Raw genomic sequence first — 16,783 nt, forward strand, 5'->3', positions numbered from 1 at the left:
AATGAAAATCGAAAAGTGCATGGTTTTTGTTTTTTTTGCTCCCTATGTAAAATATCAGAAAAATGAACAGACACAGATGCAGACACACACACACATATGTATGAGCAGATCTAAGCCGTGTGTATATGTATGTATCAAAATACTATATACTTTGTATCCCAAACAACAAATTTACACTCCAACAGACGATGTCGTCGTGCCAGTCACACAGTCAGCCGCAACGGCTGTCTATAATGTGGCAGCCCCCCATCTCTCGCTCTCCCTCTCTCACTCTCTCTGTTACCCCCAACTGCCACATTTGATAGACTACCCCTTCCCCCGCCTCACTATATGGTGCATCTATCTCTCTCTGTCCCATCTCTTGCCTCTTGTGTCGCTGCCACGACTATAAAAATAGGCAAATAATTATTTAAGAATTTCTTGATTAATTGGGAACGTTGTTGCTGTTGTTGTTGTTGTTGTTGCTGGTTGGGGCATGCAAATGTTGCCGCCGTCGTTGGCAAGATATGCAACAACAACAACAACAACGATGTGGCAGCAGCAGCAGCGCCATTTTGGCCAACACTTGATTGCATTTTCAATTGTTCAGCCGCTATGCATTTTTGCCAATAATTTATATAAATGCCACAGACAGCCAGAGAGATGGAGAATGGAATAGAGAAAGTGGTACATAGAGAGAGAACGGGCGGAAGAGATCTGTCTCAAGGAACTTCATTCCCTTAAATATTTATCGATCTAGTTATTGATTCAGCACGGCCTCCATCGATAAGTACATCTACATTCCTTCTATGTATCTTTTCCGAGCAATTAGCATATTTCATATCCATTCTTGTCAGAACACACGCATTCCACAACGTGCAACAAGTCGAGAGGGTGTCACCGCCCCAGCGATTGACAATGTTGCAGGAACACACACAAAAAAGGGCTACCACACAGTTGCCCCCCACCCCACCCCCCTGTATGTTGCATCTTCAACTCTTTCCCTTTACATTTCTACACTTCACTCCCCTCAATCTCTATCACTCTCTTTGCTATCTCTGTCTGTGGATGCCTCTTCGTTTATTTTTATAAACTTTAGTTTCTGGTTTTTTTTTTTGGGCTTTTTGGCGGAGTGGCAGACAGACAGACAGGAGAGACATTCGCATATTCAGATTCATCTTGTCGTTTGCGCATAAATAACTGTCGCCTCCACTCGCACTCGCACTCGTCGCTCCACGCGCCATGCCCCGTGCGGCATGCCCCTCTGTCTGGCATGGCATGCATTATTTCATTAAAGTATTACAATATTAATTCGATTTTCACTAATTGACAACGGCAGACAGCGGAGCAGCAGAGGCAGAAGAGTGGAGAGGACAGTGGAGAAAAGAGTAGAGAAAGATGGAGAAAACGAATGAGAATGAAATGGAATGAAGGGCAGTGCAAATCGAATTGAAGTGCTCTTTGAAGGAACCACCTTTTAGGCCATCGAAATGCTTTACTTTTGAGCTGAACTTTGAGATACATTTAAGCCACTTTCAGATGGCATTTGAGGGATCCACAGCTTTCGTATCTTAAAGCCTCTTTTCCCATGGTCCGCTCTCTCCCTCTCCCTGTGGGTAAAACAACAGAATTACAGGCGGCAAAAAACTGGCAAAAAAGGATGGGATGCCATGCCACATTATGAGTGTAGGTGGGTGTCCTGCTGCTGCCCCCAGTGCGTGTGTGTGCGGCTGTTCATGTTGCAGAGGCACAAAGGGGCAGGGAGTGGAGGGCCTTCGACAAACTGTTGATACCCTCGCTCTTTGCTCTTTTCGCTTGTTGCTGCTGCTGCTGCTGCTGTCACTGTTGTTGGGGGCCTGACCCCAAAGTACAAATCAATTGCATGTGTATGCTGCGGTGACTGTTCGTCGCACACAAGCACAAGCACACACACATCCAGATACAAATACAGCGATGGGGTTGGCCGTTTGGGGGTAAGGGGGTAAGGGGGCTGGCGTCGAGACCAAAAACCAGGCCACGTGCTGTGCTGTGCTGTGCTGTGCGTTTGGTCAATGCCAGCCGGCCGGCCTTGTCTCCCCACTCCCTCTCTGTCTCTCCCTCTCTTTGTGTGCAAAATTGTGTCAATTGCAGTTGCCACTGGGAGATGCCCCATGCTCCACCCCGCCCCCATTTAACGCAATGTCAACAACATGCGCAGGTTGCGCGAATATTGTGGGTGGAGTGGCAGCAACATTTCGGTTTTTGGTTCCTTTCTGTGAGCGGAGCGAAGAGGAGTTTTCAATGTCAAACGGGGGTCAAGAGACAGAAGAGCAGCGCCAGTCGATCAAAAATAGCACTGGCCCAGCCAACGCTGGGGAGCAGTGCAGACAGGTTCAAGGAATGCCCCCTGCTTAACGGTCCACCGTCCCTCCTGCCTCTCGTCACCCTCCTACTCCCTCCGATGAGCCGCAGGCCACAAACTGTGACCTTCATATGGCCATAAACCGAAAGCAAATCAAAATCGAATGCTCCCACGCATTCAATGAGCGAATTGCCTGCCTGCCTCTGCCTCTGCCTTCTGCCTGATGATCCGCAAACAACAAAAAAGAAGTAGAGAGAAAGAGCGCTTCATTAAATTTCCTCCAGACACAAAAATGTGAAATTCGATCGAAAGAATTATGTATGCCAAAAGACCAGAACAAAAATCCCCACCAGGCATCAGTCAAAGCACAAGTTTTATTTTGTTTTCTGTATACCCTTTTCGTGCGAGAGGGTCTTTTGATTTGCCAGAAAAACCCGCAAGTTGAAAGATGGTATCTCGCTCTAAGTTCTCTTAGTTTGCTAGAGATAAGTGAGCAAAAACCTTGAATTTAATGGTACATCGAATACCTCTGGGGATCTGCAAGAGTATCAACTGCTTCGACGATCAGCCCGACCCCGAATACTGAATGTATTTCCACTCTCTCGCGGGGTTTTGTTCTGGGTTTTGCATATCGACAAACGGGCAAACAGGAAATCCATGTTTATGTTTAAATTAATAATAAAACACAGCACACAAAATGTAATATAAGAAAAAAGTTTGGCATTTTTTTTTTTTTTGTTCTGTGGTTCGAGGGGTATCAATGAAATGTGTGGCTCTCCATTGAACGACAAAACTCTGACGATGACGATGATGGTTCCATCACAATGATGATGATGATGATGACGATGATGATCACGATGATGATGATGACGACGATGCTGGCAGGCAGCAAGCGTTATGCGGGACGCTGCTCCGAAAGCATTAATACAATAAATTATATTATGGCCTCTTCCTGTTTGCTCCGATAAAGCGCGACCGAACAGAGAAAAATGTTCGAAATTGAACAATATTTCTGCTTCTTCTGTTGGGGATCGGATCGGGGTCGGGGGTGGGGGCGGGAGCGGGGGCGGTGGATCGAACGGCGGGTGTGCAGTGCCAAAGGGGTTGATAATAATGCGTCGTTGTCGTTGTCGTAGTCGTCGCCGTCGTCGTTGAGGCCTGAAGAGATCTTGAGCGTCTGATTTGTGCAAATAATTGAAATTTGCATATAATGAAGGAGACACTCGTATATAGTATGGGGGCGTTCAATGCCAGAGAGAGGGGAAGAGGGAGATTGGGCGGAGGGGGGTGAGAGGAAAATCTTATTTTTTTGTGAATGAAGCAGGGCTCTCCTCTTTCGCCTGCACAGTAGCCGCAATCAAGTCGTGTGCAACGGTTGGTGCCCCCAAGGATCAGGCGTCGCCTCTATTGTGAAATGGCACATAAATTACATTTAAGGTGAAGCTCACCCGCTCCCGCTCCCGCTCGTACTCCACCTTTTTAGCCTTGAACAAAATACATACAAAGAAAGAAAAAAAAACGAAAAAAAAAGTGTAAAAATCTTTAAACCCAAAAAACGGGTCTGCAAATTGAGGTTCTTCGGCGGCCTGACAATGAGAGGATCATCATGTGGTTGGGTAATGAGCATGATGACGTTGTTGCGCCTACTTTTGTGTGGGCGTTCCGCAGTGTTTCGTTGCTGTCTGCCAAGGGCTGGCCGCCTCTGCTGTTGTGGCTGGGCTGCTGCTGCTAATGGCAGACAGACGAGACAAGTTTTGACATATTTTGTTGCAGGAGAGCATAAAGCGAATGCGAGGCTAAGAGGAGGCTGCTGCCTGGTGGCTGCTGGCTGGAAAGGACAAGCAGCAACAGCCACAGCCACACGACGACAACGACGACGACGACAACATGAATGAAACGCAAATGAATGAAATGTGCGGCAGAAAACTAAAAAAAAAAAAAGAAAAAAAAGGAAAAACCAAACCGATTCTGAATCTGAAAACAGAACCAGGAGGAGCCCAAACCGCCGTGTGTGTGTGTGTGTAGTTATCATTATAGGGCCCCTTGGAGGCCTCACAGCCTTTCGGTCGCGAGTCGCGACAAACATCATTAGTTGCTCTCTACCTTAAAAGTAAGTGGAGCAGAGTGTCTGGCCACAAAAAAAAAAAGTTGTCGTTTTGTTGTCTGTCGTTGATTGAGATTCGGGGGAACGGAAACAACCAAAAAACTTACGAATTTCGAATGAGTGCAAAATTAGTTGAGGGCGTATTGGTTGATTGAAATTACCTGCAATGACAAAGAGAGTAAAGAAAATTGGTTAATTATTTAATTTACAAAAACTACCAAAATACATTGGAATTGAATGGCAAAAATATTACAAAAAAATACAAATACAAATTTATTGGTTATGCAACTTAGTAGAAAAAAATACCAAAATATACTAAACAAATACCTAATCAAAAAATTTTAACAAAATATAGCACAAAATGATTAAAACCCTGTGGTTCAGAAGTCGTCTAAATTGAGTTAAGGCCACCGCAAAATATTGAATAAATAGCAACAGAACAAAAAGTAATAGCTCTCACATTTAAGATGTAAAAGGCAGCACTACTAGATAACTAGGGAATCACATCCATGAGACACACTTCCGCTTTGGCTCGCCCTCGGAAGTACAGTCACCGCAGAGAGGCTGTCCCGGGATATCGAATATCAATGGGAATTCGAAGGGGAAATGCCCGAGCATTGACGCGGGCTTTGGGGGCTCCGTTGCACTTGAACTCTAGATGGAATTTGCGGTCTTCGGTTCGCGGAGCAGCAAGAAAAGAAGTCTGGCAGGGAAAATACGTCGGTAGCCGATATAGCGCGTCAAATAGCAATTAACAACTGATGTAGATAATCACTGGACAAAAAATTCTGAGCGCGAAAATAACTTCAGCCACAGACAAACAAATATATTTCACAAATATATATACACAGATTTATATATATATATATATATATGTCTGTATGTATGTATGTATGTACGTGTATGAGCACACGCAATGGCCGCAGCATTTTGTGATAAACGACAAAATAAAATCAAATCTAAAGCTCCCAAAAAAAAAAGAAGAAACGAATGAAATAAAATAATCGCAAGGCGGCTACTGAAGCTGTGGCCCTCTCTCTCTCTCTTTAAGAGCATGTGTGTGTGTGTGTGTGTGTGTGTGTGTGCTTACGGGTATCTATGTGTGTGTGGAATTAGTTAGAGGAGGGGAAACGAATATTAGATGGAGCCAAAGAAGAAGAGCAGCGGCAGCAGCGGGAGCGGCAGCGGCAGCAGCAACCATTTCTAAACAAATACATCATCATCATCATAATTATAAAATTAAATTCTTGTTGGTGTTTTTATCAATTTCCAACAGCAGCCCCATCCGCCCAAGAGGGGGGCTGTTGGGTGGGGGGGAATCAGGTGTTATAATAGCTATAATACACACGGAAAGACTCTCTTGTGTGTGGCAATCCGGCAATCCGGCAATGTTTAAATATTGCTAAAGATACAGATACAGCCAGAGAGATACACAGAGATACAGGGATACAGATACATTGCAGGAGGCAGATAAAGATAAAGAGTTAGAGTCGAATGTGTGCTTAAGATATCTAGAGAGAGACATATAGCTGCCATATTTATATAGAGACGTAATCAAGTCACTCAAGTGGAGACCCTCGAATGTCGTCTATTGGTCGGCCAGCGAGGCGAGGCGAAGCCCCAACCAACAACCGTCTTTAGATACAGATACAAATACAGCCATCGCTATGGATATTCCATATACTATACACACAGATAAGATCTGCTGCTTATCTCTCCATGATATATGTATATATATGTATGTATATCTCGCTCTCCACCGCCTGCTTAGTGGACAAACAAATAGGTGTATAAATAAAAAATGAATTACAAAAAACGAGCAGAGACACCCACAGATAAGAGCCTCCAAAAGGCAATTCAAGAAGTGGCAGTCATATCTGGCTGACGAGCACGAGATATAGTACGTATATATAGATATAGATATAGCCATGATATCAGTTAATCGGCGTGCCATATACCCGCACACACACATACAGTCTTGCCGAGTGAGAGACAATCGTCATAAATTGTTTAGTTGTTGGCTAAACATGTTGAAAGATTTATAGGCAGGGCTATACGCGATCATATAATGATTTGTAAGAAATCGGCCAGATATATGCACAAGTATACGGCACTGTGGCTCCGTGGCTCCGTGGCTCTACTATGTGGCCCGCTGTGATTAGGCAATGGCGTCGGTTAGCTCTCTCTCTGGCTAGTTAGTTGGGTGTGAAAGCCTTGAGCTACTTTGGTGCGTAGTTTTCTGTGTGTGCTCTGTGTGCCGTGCTCTCGTTTCGTGTAGAGATTGCCCTGGAGCTCGGTGGAGCTTCGGTGGGTGACGGGGCGCTGATGGACAGGTTTTCTTGGCGAAGGTTGCACAAAGATTTTGTAGAGTGGAGAATGGTAAAATGTATCAAATAATCATAGGATTCGATCGGTGGTTATACATTTTTGAAGCCTAACGAAAAACTTTTGATGGGGACAATTGGAGACTTTTAGTGGAGAGTTTGGAGATTCTTGTTTTCAAAGAAAAAACAATAAAATTATGCATTTAACACCTTATATGGGCTCTTAATGTACTTTTTCCTCTGTGGAGAGTTGGAGACTTATTGTGGAGACTTTCAGCACTCACTGAAATTCATAACTCAATGCATTTCTATCACCGGAATACAACTTGAAAGCTCCTAAGCGTGTCCATGCTCCTGTAGAGAGCTTGGACATAAGACCCTCCCCTGTTGCATGCCCCCTTCCAGGGGCCAGTAGCCAGTGGCCAGTGGCCAGTGGCGAGCGCCCAGTATCGAAATGATAACAACAGCAAAGGAAGTGAAGGAATCCGAAATGAAATGAAATGAAATACAGAAAGGAAACGTAGCAAAGCGAAAAAATTCCTATATATCGCATCCTATCTATACATACAATCGGACGGGTGGGGGGTGGGGGGGGTCTATATAAACCTATACACATACCGATAGATAGATATACAATATATATGTGCATATACATACATACATACATATGTATAAAGCAAAATCCCTACAATAAAACGGGGCGGAGCACAAGTGGCACAAAAAGAAATGAAGGAAACGAGAAATGGAAAAGCAGAAAAGAAGAAAAATCTACCAAGTGAAAAGAAATCGGAGATGGCAGGGAGGGAGTCGGTGCTTGCGATGCGATGCGATGCGATGCAGAGTGAATGGAAATGGAAAAGTGGAGTGGAATGGAGTGGAGGAGGAAGGAAGCATCGGCTTCAGCATCAGCAAATCCTGATGCTCCAACAAATGTATCTGTGTATCTGTCCCCCCCCCCCACTCTCCCATTCTGTATGTGTGTATCTGTATCTGTATATCTGTGTATCTGTGGCTGCCTGCTAGCACTCGAATAAAATCGAATAAGCATAAAAACGCATGCCATAACGATATGTCTGCTCCTCTCTCTTTCTCTCTCTCTGTGTGTGGGTGTGGTACATAAGCTGTAGCTGTATCTGTATTTGTAGCTAAAGATGTGTGGCTGTGAATAGTATCTGTGTATCCATAAGATACACATGTCTAAAGAGGGCCTCTGCCTGGATTTGGGTTGGTTGCGCCTCGAACGCATATTCAATAATGACATAAATAACCAACACACACACAGACACACACACACACCCTTGCTCCTTCCTCCTCTCATCGTTGAGTGCGCTGCTTAGCACCTAAAAGCATGCTACTATTTTTCTACAGTCGAGCGCTTACCACTTGCCACACAGAAAGGTAGAGGATAGGGAGAGCAGGAGCAGGAGCAGGAGCAGTGTCTCTGTATGTGTGCACTTGATTACATTTCATCCTCCGTTCTCCGTTCCCCGCACACAGTTTCTTCTCTTTTTTTTCTGCTGCTGCTGCTGCTCTTGAAGCAGCTCTGGGGGAGCGCCTCCCTACACATGTATATAATATATTGACGTGCCGCCACATCCCCTCGAACCCTCAAACCCTCAAACCCTCGAACGCTCGAACCTCCGCCCCAACACCCTGTGCCACATCCCCTTGCCTTGCCCCACGTTTCCTCATCGCTGGTTGGGCGCCTTTGGCATGAAACTTGTCAACCTTCCACACCCAATCCCAATCCCCACAGCCACCCACTGCCACAACCTCGCTCTCCTCCCAATTCAATGCCCCAAAACGCACGACAAAAAAAAAAAAGAAGAACGAAAAGGAAAAAGAAAAGCAACTCTCCACACACACACACACACACACACACACACACACTCACACGCATCCAAAGAGGGTCCTTCGGGGGGTTAGGAGGAGAAAAAAACCAAAGCTTAAGGGCGCTGAGAGAGAGAGAGAGAAAGAGGGAGAGAGAAAGAGAGAGAAAGGACATCCCGACATCGACAGGCGAAACACACGAAGCGAAGAGCTCGAGAACGAAACGAAGCTTCTTTAGGGGGAGGTGCTGCCACATCCTCCCTCCCACCCCACATTCCACCCCGCCCCCCCTCCCCCCATTCCATAGTTGTTGTAGCTGTTGATGGCTTCCCAATCGAAATCGATGTTCGTATGTATTTCGCTCCTTTTTCTCGGTTTCGTTTCGTTTTTCCTTTTTATTTTTTTCCACCCTAAAATATAAATTTCACTCGCTCTTGCTTTTGCTCTCGCTCGCTCTCTCTCTCTTTAAGGGTGGGGAGAGGGTGGTGGTGGGGGGGGGAGTTCGGTTGACAATTCCTTGGGGCAGCTTTAAGGCTTCAACGATGCTCCTCGTCGTCGTCGGCATTGAGTCGAGTGAAAGTGCCTCTGCCCTGGCATCGCCTTGGCTTGTAAATTCTTTTTTCTCACCCGAGCCACCCCGTCTCCCCACCCGAAGGAGGCCACCGCTCTCCCCTCCTCTGTTGCTGCTGCTGCCGCTGCTGCTTCTTCCTCTGTTTTATGGCTGTCTGGTCTGTCTCCCCGTCAAGCCCCCCACTTCATTGGTTTTTTGTGTTGCTTTTTTTCACTCATTTTTTTCTGAACTGAAGCTTCGGTTCTTCGGTTCGGGTGCCACTGGCCAGACAAGGATAGCAACAGACAGACAGAGAGAGCGAGAGAGAGCCACAGCGAGAGAGAGAGAGAGCGAAAGAGAGAGGCGATATTGGTGGGGGAAAAAAAAAATGTATAAAAAAAACCCATACGGGGGGGCAATACCAAATTGGATTGGTTTCGGTTTTGGGTTCGGTTTTTATGGCGGGGTTTTGCTGTTGGTGGGGGGTGGTGGGTTTTTGGGTGATTGGGCGCCCGAGGAGGGTTGAGAGTGAGGCTGGAGAGGATGCAGGATTTTCCTCTCTCCTTTTTCCTTTTCCTTTTGATTTTGGTTATTTTTTTGCGCCCGTACATAAAAATTTGTGCGTCAATTGAATTCGATTGGACGAAAACCCCGAGCGACGAGCACGAGCGCCAGCCCCAAGTATCCATGTATCCGTGTATGTGTGTGTGTGTAGGGAGCATAAGAAAGAATGGAAAAAAAGGCAACGGGCTGCGCTGCCAGCGCCAAACGAGCACGAAAAGCTGTTAACCTTTCGCACATAAACACACACACACACAAAGCTACCCATACGCGCATACACATACATAGATACAGACACACACACACACACACACACAGAGATATAGAGTGCCTGTAACTGTATTTACAGCTGTGCGCTTTATATGGATTGCTTTCAATAATATTGGCAACGCCTTTCGGGCCCCACTTGTGATTGGTTTTTCCACCACACGCACGAAGTACATAGGGCGTCGCAGAGGGGCGAGGCAAAGGCCACAGGCAGCAGCAGCAACGACAGTGGCAGTGGCAGTGGCAGTGGGGAGCTTCCACCACAAGTTGACCTCAAGTAACTCAGCTTCTGGCGGAGATGAGCTGATTCGACTATGTGCTTCGGTTTGGGTTCGGCTTGCAGTTAAGCATTTTGTGCAGAGCAAAGCAATTGATACGCTAGAAGCAGAGATGGCTCTGAACACTAAGGAACTGATTGATTTAATTACTTGAAATGTATTGCCAGCAATTGATACGTTTGTTAATTATGGCTTAAGGTAGAGATTAGCTGGGATACTAGTAGACTCAGCTCTTTAAGGATATAAACCTATGAAAACTGATGAAATTGTAAGCTGGTCACATAATCAGATATATTTGAAAAGAACAATAAGATTATCGCAATAATACTACAGAAACCCTCAAGGAACTCAGTTTTCTGTGGAGTTAAACTGATAAAAACTTATGCATTGCTAAGCGGGGGACTTAATCAGATATATTTGAAAAGAACAATAAGATGGGCTCAATAATACTACAGAAAACCCCAAGGAACTCAGTTTTCTGTGGAGTTAAACTGATAAAAACTTATGCATTGCCAAGCGGGGGACTTAATCAGATATATTTGAAAAGAATAATAAGATGGGCTCAATAATACTACAGAAAACCCCAAGGAACTCAGTTATCTGTGGAGTTAAACTGATAAAAACTTATGCATTGCTAAGCGAGGGACTTAATCAGATATATTTGATAAGTACAAAGAGATTGCCCCACTATAATCATCGAAAGTCTCAAGGAAGTCAGCCAGTTGTAAAGATGAAGCTGGGAAAATCTATGCAATGTTAAGTTGAAGACTTTTTTTGATAAATTTGAGAAATACAAAGAGATTGTCCCACTAGAACTAGAGAAAACCTCAAGGAACTCACTTTCTATGAAAATTATAAGAGCAAAACATAAACCTTCGTTAAATGGTAAACATCTCAAGTAACTCAATGAAGGAAGTACCCATAATCATACCCGAAAAGTACACAAAAATGATATTCAATGATTCGAACCAATAAAAATTCTTTGTGGAAATGAATCACTGCCTGCACTGCTTATCTGCGAGCACGAGTATCTTGTGGAATGAATCAGATATGGATCGAAGAGCGAAGTGAATCACAGAGATCGGCACTCTGCAGCACCACTCGTCCGCACATGAATTGTATATACATAGATATGGCGGTGGAGGGAGACGGGACGCGGGCCAGTGGGAGGCAAGAGCCTTGTCCATTGGCCCCTCCACACACGAGGCACACACTCGCACCAGCCGCTGCCGCTGCCGCCGCCGCCGCCTGTCAATAGACCACACACATAGATACAGACGTGTGCACGAGTGTGTGTGGAAACCAGTCAGGCAGGGCGCACGAATCATCGACCGGGTGGCCGTGTGTGTGTGCGCCAGTCAATAACATCCAATCAGGTTTGTTAAAAATCTATCTATATATGATGTTCATGATGACGGCGACGCAGTCGATGTCCGCACACACACACACACAGTGGCAGACAGGCACACATGCGAGCAAGAGCAAGAGAGAGCGTCAACGAAAGAGAGAGAATGCGAATGCGAGTGCGAGTGCCGACCCCTCCACCAAAAAACGGACTCGAACTCAATGCAGTGTCGAAACCTGCAGCAGCAGCAGCAGTAGCAGAAGCAGCAGCAGCAGCCAGCGTGTGCCGGCCTCTCCCTTCGATACGCTCCGCCCTCCTCCCTCTCCCTCTGGCCGGGCAGACACGACGACCCTGCTCTGCCACTCTACCTCTCTCCCTCTGCTGCTGCTGCTGCTGCTGCTACTGCTGCTGCTGCTGCTCTTTCATTCATTTGGCTCTGGGTTATCGAACACACATTGAACCACTCCGCATATAAGCCTGTGTGCGTGTGTGTGTGTGTCTGTGTGTCTTATCAGCTGCAACGAACGACCCTCTCTCTCTCGAGCAGGCGCTCTCTCTCTTTCACTCAGGCTCTCTCACACTTTCCACTCAATGGCTCGTTTCGTATTGAGCTTTATTTCGAGTGCTTTCGCTCTCTCTCTCTCTGTCTTTCTCTCTGCCAAAAAAAAAACACGCAAATAAATAATTTTTGTTGCAGTTTCTTGGACGAAGACTTGCAGCCAGAACGAGAGAGAGGGAGAGATTAAGAGAGAGAGGTAGAGTGAGAGTGAGAGAGCTCGAGCGCCTGAGTGCCTTTTTTTACTACAGCTGTATTTTTGTTTTGTTTTTGCTGGTGATTGATTTTCCATAAAAGCGCCAACCCCAGGGCAGCGACAGAGCAGCGGCAGCAGCAGCGCTGCTTGAATGGGTGTATGGGTGTATGGGTGTGTTGGTGGATGTGTGTGTTTGAGTGTATCGAACGCACAGCCAATAGCAAAAATTTCCAATTGCGTAGCGATTTTCCAATCAAAATGGCACACAAGGAAAATAGACGGGAAACGACAGGCAGGCGCCCGACGCTGCTGCTGTCCGCGTCGCAGTCAGCAGCGGCAAAAGGGGCGTTCGACAGCGATACGACATATGTGTGTGTGTGTGTGTGTTTGTGTGGGTGTGGGGGTAAGCATCCCTCGCCGACACACACACACATATGGAATGGCAGGAGAAAAAAACGTAGCCCCGAAAAGGCAGTAGGGAGGAGACCGAATCGATGCATACGGACCGATGGTTGCCCCCACCCCCAATCACCAAGGCGGGGGGGATTGCCTCCCCCTTTCCACTGTCCTGGTCCGAAGCGCAGCAAATGCCGGCTCCTTGTGCGCATCTCCTGACATATTTCCAATATCATTGGTCGATAAATACCGAGCAGAACGAATCGAAACGAAACGAAACGTACGAAAATGGGGGACGTATGTACATAGGAGGGTCCTCCCTATCCCACAGACACACAAACACACACACACATATGTACACAAGGACATTCGGCAAAAGGGCGGGGGACAAAAAAAAGCAATAAAATGAAATGAAAAGGACCTAACGTCGTTCGGTTGTTCCTCCTCGTTGTCCTCGTCCTCGTCCTCGTCGTCGTCCTTTTGGCTTACAGTTACTTATATGTATATCGTATGGTATATATCGCTTATTGTTGTTGTAGCCTTTCGATAGTTTTATAGTGGCATGCGGCATGTGTGGCAGCAAAAGCAAAGGAAATAGCTTTGGTCACAGTGACAGATTCTGCTAAAGGATGCGATTCCTTGGGGCTATTCATGGGTTCTAGGACTTCTTTGGTCCGCCGATATCTTTCGATTACCGATTCCGATTGGTCAGGTCTATTGCCTAATGCATATCCCGAAGATTCTTTGAGGTTTGAAGGAACTCGGCCGTTTCTAAGGGCTTCCCTTTTGCCTTGAGCCTTTTCTCAAGTGTCTTCCGATTACCGATTCCGAATCCGATTGGTTTCCGATTGCTGGATGCAGCGAATCCTTTCACACAGACAAATACAAATCCCCTTTAGATCCCCCCTAAGTCCTGCCAATACAAAAAGAAGGGGCGTTGTACGGGAGAGGAGGAATTGCCGCAAGGTCTTCGCTAGGGAGGGAGGGCGGATGGGAGGGGGCGGTTTGAGGGGGAGTCAGTGTCGACGCACTCAGAGCGTCGAACGGACACGGACATGGACACAAACACAGAGACAGAGACACAGAGGCTCCCAGGCTCTGAGAGTCATTGCAGGCGTCGTCCTCGTCCTCGTCCTCGTCGTAATAACGAGCTGGAAAGGAAGCAGCAGGCAGGAGGACGACGAGGAGGAGGAGTAGCAGGATCCTGAGGACAGGGACTCTAAAGCCGAGGACTACAACGATGATGATGACGACGACGAGGACGACTACGACGACGACGACGACAATGTCCTTTCACATTTGTCGTTTTGGTCGAGACGATGGCAGCTTTAGAGCTTCTCCTCCGCTGACTGTCTCTCCGTCTATGTGTGTGTGTGTGTGTGTGCTTGTGTGTGTAACGGAGGGACTGTGTATGTGTGTGGGGCAGAATGAGGTCTGAGGAATAAAAAAGTTTACTTGTCTGCGATGCTGTCTGCCCCGAGAACCCAACGATAACGACGACGACTGCTGCTGCTGGTGCTGCTGCTGGCCCCCAAACTCCTGCCAATTTTTATGCGCTCCCTATATTTTTTATCCCCCTCCACTCCCCTAAGACCCATCCCCTAGACCTGCCCAGCCCCCCTCTAACACTCATTCCAGCTGCTGCTTTATTTCATTTCATCTTCACTTTCGGGTTTCGTTTTCTTTCTTTCTTTTCTGACGTGTATAGATTTTTGTACGGTAGGGATGATTGCCAGCAGCAAACGGGGGGATGGCGGTGGGTGGCTGGGTGGCTGGGTAGTGTGTGGCGGTTCTGTGGGGGAGGAGCCCGTGTGCATTCCGATTCAAGGATATTTCCCGATATGTGTGGGACGAACAGGACACAAAAAAAAAATGGGGAAACTCGAAGCGAAAGAAAAGACAAGAAGAATAAAAGGGGAATGGGTGGGAATGTGGAAGATTTGGGGGGAGGTTCTAGGAGTTCGACTCGACTCTCTTTCTTTCTCTCCTTCTCCCGCTCTCTCTCTCTCTCTCTCTCTCTTTCTCTGTATGTGTGTGTGTGCAGCTCCTGTTCTTGATTGCGCGCGTTAGCAGAAATGAAAATCGGGAGGAAAATATATAGAGGGAAAAAAAAGGAAAAACCAAAAGGAAAGCAAAGAAAAAAAGATGGTGAAAAGAAGAAGAAGCAATCGCGGCATATAAGAAAAAAAAAATAGAATAAAATAAAAAGAAAAATATAAGGGAATTTATTTCTTTTCGAGAGCGCGCGCAGGATTTTTGCCATTTTCTATATAAAACCATCGAAGGAAGCAGGGGCCACGAGGGGGGGGGGGGATACATATGTATGCATGGATTGTAGATTGTAGATATAGATATTTGTATATATGATGGCACTACTATATACAAGGGGCATGGGGAGCTGCTGTGTGTGGCTGTGTACGCTGTACATGGGCAATAAATTGGCCCTCTTTTTGCCAGTCGCTATTTCTGATGATGATTTTCCATGGACGGGGTCCTCCTCTGTGTATGTGTAACGTAACTCGATTACTTGAGTGGCTTTGGCTAAAAAAAACATGACTTACGGCCAAGGACCCTCAGTCCCCGATCAGAGGGGACCACAGAGGCAGATACATGTGTCCTTTCACTTATGGGAACATTTGTATACAGCAAAGCAAAGGTTTTCCTCTGATTGTTGCTGCCTTTCACTTAAGGGAAATTTAAGGAATTATTTTGTTTGAACAAAACCCGTCATCGACAAACCCTGTTTTGTACCACCGAATCCGCCAGTAAATTAACTTTTATTACAGGAATACCCAACATATTTGATACGATTGAACCTTGACTTTTGTATAGGGAATGAACCATATATCAAAATCAAAGAAAATCCACAACCACACATGGCAATCGACGCTGCTTAAAACATCCGGTAGTTAAACAATCTTACAATGAGCTTCAGTCCAAGCTTCAGCCTAAATCTGACTTAAATTATCAGAGAAGGAGAGGGAGAGGTAGAGAGGGAGAGAGAGAGACGGGCGACTCGCGACTCGGACGTTGGGTTTGCGTTTGGGTTTGGGTTTCCTACGGCCAGATAATAATCATTAGTACGATCAATTGCCACAGCCAGAAAAAGTGTTGCGTTTAACTGGTAAATCAGTTTTTGGTCTCCACTGAGCGATCCACTGAGCGAGTCTCTGGAGATGAGCGCCGGACGTTGGCGGCGGAAAGACACTTAATTGAATTCGATTTGACGACTCGAGCGATGACGACCGACTACGAGCCGACTTTGGCATGTCAATGTAGAACAAACGGAAGTCGCGGGGTCCAAAATAAATTGAAAGCAAAGCTGAGTCTGAGGCGGAGGCTGCGACTGAGACTGGAAGCTACACAGCACAGCACACCGAAAAATCAAAGGCAATCAGCAAATGAAACAAAAGTCGAAACACACAGAAGCCAGAGATCTACTATTTTTTATTGTTCTCCAACTCTGCCCCTGCAGTGTTGTGTGGTGTGTGGGATATGCTTGGGGTCTGTTTCCTGTGTGTGTGCCTCTTCCATCATAAAAAATCAAAGTAATAATGCGTGTACTTGCGTTTGCCACTTTATAGATTTATTAGGCGCAGCCAGTCCCTGTTGCCTGTCCTCCTCTCACACTCTCTCTCTATCTGTCTCTCTGTTCTTCCTGTGCCTGTTTTTATGCCGAACGGAAATTCAAATTAAAAACTGAGGGCCATGCAACGGCGATGCCTTTTGCCTTTAATTTGATTTCTCCCTTCGTTTCTGGTCTGGAGATTTGCATACAAGAGATTCACTCTGCTGTGGATCGAAGATTCAACAGCAAGAAAGACAAAAACAAAACAAAAAAAAAACCAAACAGTGTAAATGCGCGGGCGTGCATATAAATCAGAATGTGGACTTATGTTACTTCCACAATGAAATATGGAATTCCCCTAATTAAGGGAGAGAACTGCATCGAGCACCGAGAGAGAACTCTACTTTTGAAACTCCGCTTCGGGGATCTGTCTCTATTTTGGGAGTTTCGGTTTCCTCCCAGGAGTTCCGTCTTTTTTGTTTTTTTTT

General features: G+C 46.1%; 1 protein-coding gene across 5 annotated transcripts in view; it reads right to left on the bottom strand.

Annotated features, from left to right (window-relative positions):
* The window catches only part of ct (homeobox protein, cut), a 77,493-nt gene that overhangs the window by 43,406 nt on the left and 17,304 nt on the right, over window positions 1-16,783 (bottom strand). The window lies entirely within an intron of this gene.

The sequence above is a fragment of the Drosophila pseudoobscura genome, chromosome X (assembly GCF_009870125.1).
Source record: "Drosophila pseudoobscura strain MV-25-SWS-2005 chromosome X, UCI_Dpse_MV25, whole genome shotgun sequence".
Lineage (NCBI taxonomy): Eukaryota > Metazoa > Arthropoda > Insecta > Diptera > Drosophilidae > Drosophila > Drosophila pseudoobscura.